We start from the raw sequence: 6,000 nt of genomic DNA, 5'->3' as shown, positions 1-6,000 counted from the left end.
TTCCCGTTTCCCTGACAATAGAATCTCCAACAACTACTAGTTCCTGAGGGACCAGTGCATTCTGCCTTGGGGGTTGCCGCTGTGTTGCGTGATGACCAAGCGCAAGCTCTGGCATTGATGTGGGCAGCTGAGAGCCTGATGGGCCCCTCAATTTAGATCTTTCGAGGGCATCCACCCTGTCCTTCAAACTCTCATATAGGCCCATAACAACATTGAGTTGTCGCCTGATTTCCTTACACTCCTTACATCGCGCACACACAAAGACATCCCCCATGGCAATGTCATGTTCCGTTCCAGAGAGTTCGGCAAACATTTCACAAGTCACACATTTTTTTAGGCTCTGATGCGTTGGAGAATCGCCCCCCCTCAGTTCTCCCCCGAGTCACAGCACTCCTGCCACTTTGTGCCCGTTGCTTTGCTGCTCTAGTTTGGGGCATGATATTTTAAATTAATAAAATCAATAAATTAAATTAATTAAATGTCAATACTACGCTATCTAATAGAAACAGTGAAGCGTATTACTCTATAAATTATACGTTAGAGCTACCTAACTACCTCAATTAAAAATTTGAATTCCCTATCACTATATACAAAAACAATGGCTGCAAGATTCGAACGAAATAACGGTTATTAAGTATTACGTATATCTACAAAAACTGTTTATCTAAATTAAAATAAAAATAACCAGCATAACTATAACTATATGTGAATGACCAACCCACAAATTCCCGTCAACATCTGGAAATTAAAATCCCCCATTATAAGAGTAGGCCTGATTTACTGCCCTACTCTGTTTCTCTGTACAGTTGTTTTTTATACTCATCAGAGTCATTACGCCTATAACACACTCCTACTCTCAATTTTGCTTTCCCAGTGCTTATGTCACACCAAACTGACTCGACACTGCACTATCCAGCCATATCGACTGGCTGTACTTCTTTGGATTTTATGTTGTCTTAACGAATAGCATAAATTCTCCTCCCTGCCTATCCTGTACACACTGTACTCCCCAAATTCCAGTGCTGTATTCCTTATATCTGTGTGACACCACATCTCTGATATCCCAACAATATCTGCCTTTGATGTTTTAACCAACACCTCAAATTCATCAAATTTATTTACCAAACTTCTAGCATTGGTGTACACACAAGTATGCATGCACCTGTTCCTATTCTTAGCTACTCTAACACAGCCCATAGTTACATGTTCTGCAATGACTCCCAGTAGTGTCTGAAATCCCCTGCATATTGTTTTCCAGGCTGTTGCTCATTCCCATAGAAGCAGTGCAAGAATCACTTTCACCTCTTCCAGCGGCTACTGTTAATCTATTAGTCTGTGTATCCCCCCAAGCTAACAGTTTTCCGACACACCTAACATTGCCTCGATAGCATCAGCAAATATTCTTGCACTCTTTCTATTTAAGTGTATCCCATCCCTGTAGAAGCAGTCTCTCCTGTTAACAAGCACAGACCAATCTGAGAAAAATTCTACCCCTTGAGCCTTGCACAATCTCTCCATGGCGAAATTGATCAACAAGACTCATTATATACTCCCTCCTATCATGTCTGGGCAGAATTGCAGACACTTTCAAATTCAACCCTAACTCATGGCTTTTTTTCATCATTGACCTGTACTTGTTAAGTAATTCCACCAGTCTCCTACTCTTAATATCATTAGTGCCAAGTTGTATAAAGTATCACCTTTTGTGCCCTTAAAAGATGATATCTGCTCTACACTCTACGTCATCAACCTTTGCCCCTGGCAGACATACCCTGGTCCTGTTCCACCTATTCTTTTTGCACAATATATTCCCCATTTCCCTGACATTAGAGTCACCGACAAGAACTAGTTCCTTTGGAACCAGCACATTCTGCCGTGCGGGTTGCCGCTGTGTTGCGTGATGTGCAAGCTCTGGCGTTGATGTGGGCAGCTGAGAGCTTGATAGGCCCCTCAATTTAAATCTTTCGAGGGCACCCACCCTGTCCTTCAAGCTCTCATATAGGCCCATAACTTAACTGAGTTTGTGCCTAACTTCCTCACACTCCTTACATCGTGCACATACAGACATTCCCCTTGGCAATATCATGTCCTGTTTCTGATTGCCCCACAAATATCAAACAAGCAGTACATTTCAAAAGGCTGTGATTCAGAGGACAACTTCCCCCCTCAGTTCTCTCCTGGGCCACAGCACTCCCATTAGCTTGAGCTTTTGCTTTGCTGCTCTGAGTCTGAGTCATATTAGAGCCACCTGAGAATTTACCCATGTGTGTGCATGTGTGGATGGCGCCTCCATAGCCAGGTGTACAGGAGCAGCAGTGTGTAGCACATGCTTCTTGATTAGACCGGGGTTCGAGCCTGTGCCCACCAAATACGGAGGATGCTGAAAGGTTAGGGAATGACCACTGCATATCCCCGGAGCAATATGGCCTTAGTTGCTAATGCTCCTAAAAAAAAAAACCACAAACCACAACAGCATGTGTGTGTGTGTGTGTGTTACTGAAAATAACCTCATTTATCCATATTACAAGCAAACTAACTGTGTTCTCCAGTTGGTTTTCTTGTTTTGTTAAACAAAATCCCAATTTTTTCACTGAAAAAAACCTTTGTCTTCACTTGAGACTAACTAACAGAACCACAAAGTGAAAAAGACCATAAAAGTTCCTCATGTCATTAACTGGATTCAAATCTGGTCTTTTCCACCTGGTGTGGGAAGGACTGTGATTATAACCACTGTGCAACCTGTGAAGACAAGACAAAAGATAGAAATAATTCACATTCAGGCTCTCAAGTACATTTTCAAGACAATATCATCCCATTTATAAGTAGTATATAATTCATTGTAATAATACTACATCTGGACTTTCTCTCTAGTCTTTGTGGAGAGCAACAGACATAGCCTGAACCTATCCAACACGACACTCTCAGAATTGGTTTTAGAGCCGTTAAAACTTCCCCAGCTCATACTGTAACTAGAAACTGATGAGAAAGAAACTATTACTATTCAACTATGCATCCATTTTTGACCTTTAATGGATGGTGTTACACAGAAACAAACCTCATTCTACCAAACCTGCAGCATTAAACTTCCCAAGATCACCTCAAATTGGAATCTCGATTTACAATATCTAGCTATCGATGAAACAGCCTAGATTTCATTGATTGAACCACAGTTCAGATATGATAGTTATTTCAGCCACTGGGAAAGACATTCCTTGGCAAGCCTAAACCTAAGTCAATTGCATGTTGCCTATACCCAGAATTATGCTAAATAATCAGATATACACCGAAAAAGGGCTACAGATCTTACCTGCTTTCATTCTTACCACTTCTCTACCAAAAGAGTTTAGCAATTTCTTTGCAGAACTTTTATGCCATCTACCTAGCTCTAAACCACATAGATTCTTCAAGCGTTTTTTTTAGATGATATGCACCCAGCATATCAAAAAAAATGTTATGTTTATTTTCTGGAATGACCACTAGGTCAGAGGAGTTTACAATTAATCATTGCAATAATGAATGTAATCCTTAACCTATTTAGCAATCACGTGTGTTTGAGCCACTGTTCACTGAAACGACTCGGTGCAGAATGAAACATGTAATTATCATCTCATTATCATTATTAGCTATATGGTGCAAGGAAGCCTGAGACTTTTGCTGCACCAGGAAAAAAAAAATAGCTGAGTTACCCTGAGAGAGAGAGAGAGAGAGAGAGAGAGAGAGAGAGAGAGAGAGGAATCACCACAAGAAAGAGAAGAATGATGATATCCAGCTCAGGACCCTGGGTGTACCAAGCCCATACTCACCAGATGTGAGATCACCTGCTGAAAGAAATAATATCCATGTTGCTCCAACTACAAGACAGGCAATACTGCAGTATTTTGTGGGATTCCAGCCCATTCTGAAATACTTGAATGTGAAAACACTGATCAGGCATCAAACCAACCAATAAATTCAAATATGATTGATATGAAGATTCCTGTTCAAGACTATAAAATGCCTATTACTCCTACTGGAAAAATATATAGCAAGAACATACCGAAAACAAACTTACAGAAATTAAAATACAACCATAGGGAAGTAAGCCAAAAAAAAGTGGTGGCTCTTGCTAGAGCATGCATTGAATGTGCTCATATAACCTATCTTCACCTTCTCAGACGCAGACATCCTCCACTGCATTCATTGCCATACTATCCTTATAGTAAAATATTATTATTATTATTAGCCATATGGTGCAAGGAAGCCTGCGGCTTATGCTACACCAGTCAAAAAAAAATATGAGTTACCCTGAAAGAGAGAGAAGGGAATCACCAAGAAACAGAAGAACAATGATATCCAGCACAGGACCCTGGGTGTGCCAAGCCCATACTTACGTGAGCCCCCGGGGTTGTATATTTTACTTGACTGCCCCTGTTATCAGCAGGAAACACAAGAAATATTTTTATCTCACAGAAATTTATAACAACCAATAATACTGAAGCGTATGTTGGGAAGTGATGCAAACTACATTAATTATTCACTTTCCTGAAGAAGATATGTTTTTTCGCATCTAATCAGCATTATCAAATGTGAAAGCAAATCATAAACTAAAATCTTATAAAAACAATAACTTGAAAAGTACAATATTGCCATTGTAGCCCTTATACCAAAACCTTCTACATCAACATCTACTACGGTACTATTTAATAGTACTGTAGTAGAGGAATTACCGGTGATGTAAATAAACAGAACAAATTCTTTAGCTTTGAATACTTAGTTGGAAGCATGTGTGGTTCAAATTTTGATAACCAAGTAGAGAGCTCTTGTCATATAGTTTGCTAGATTGGTTTTAAAATATTCACAGATACAACTAGGAATCTCTCTCATGCAAATATGAATTTTTCACATAAATTTATAACAACCAGTAACACTGAAGTGTACTTTGAGAAATTATGCAAAATAGATTAATTATTCACTTTCCTGAAGAAGATAAATATGTTTTTCACATCTAATCAGCATGATAAGATGTGAAAACAAACTAGGATATTGATTGGATACTATGGTGTGGTCACAAAGGAACTGGATGCAAAAAATAATTTTGATATCATAAACTTGGATTTCAGAAAACCTTTTGATACAGTTACACATGGAAGACTACTGTACAAATTGGAGAAGTATGGCATTAAGGACAAGTTACTGCTATGGATAAAGGGATGGTTGAGTGGGAGAAGACAGAGAGTGTTAATCAATGAACACTACTCTTCATGGACTAATGTTATTAGTGGAGTTCCCCAGGGTTCAGTGTTGGGCAAATTGTTTTGTATATTTATTAATGATAGTGATGATCAGGCTTAATGTCAAAGTTTGCAGATGATACAAAGCAGGGTTGTTAATGACAGCCAGCAATTATAGTATGCTACTGCAACAGGAACTTGAAAAGTTGGGCAGGTGGGCCGAGAAGTGGCAACTGAACTTTAATATTTACAATTGGAAAAATGTACCAACCGTGTGGTATTACACTCAGGGTAGTGGAGAATGAAAAAGACCTGGGGGTAATTGCGCAGTCAGATATGAAGTTTTCTGAGCAATGCAGACAGGCTGCAAGAGCAGGTCATGGGGATCTTGTCAATGATATACAGGAAATTTGCTGGCAGGGATAAGGAAGTGATTATCCCTTGGTATAAGGCAATGGTCAAACCACACCTTGAGTACTGAGTACAGGTCTGGAGGCCTCATTTTAAGAAGGATGGAGCAACCTACAGGGGAGGGCAACAAGACTGGTGAGGGGAATAAAGGGATGCTCTTATGAAGAAAGGTTTAAGTTCTGCAAATTGCAGTATCTGGTGAATAGGCACCTGTGAGGTGATCTCATTGAGGTGTATAAGGCCTTTAATGGTTTGATCAGGCCTGATGGAATTCTTCCTCTTGAATGGTTTGGTTTGAGCTGATGGAATTCTACCTCTTGCTCAGACTAAGAGGGCATATATTCAAATTGAGAAGAGACACTTGTAGAATAGATGTGCA

The sequence above is a fragment of the Mastigoproctus giganteus genome, chromosome 12 (assembly GCF_048544385.1).
Source record: "Mastigoproctus giganteus isolate SK-2022 chromosome 12, ASM4854438v1, whole genome shotgun sequence".
In the NCBI taxonomy this organism is placed as follows: domain Eukaryota; kingdom Metazoa; phylum Arthropoda; class Arachnida; order Uropygi; family Thelyphonidae; genus Mastigoproctus; species Mastigoproctus giganteus.
Note: the sequence above shows the minus strand (reverse complement) of the source record.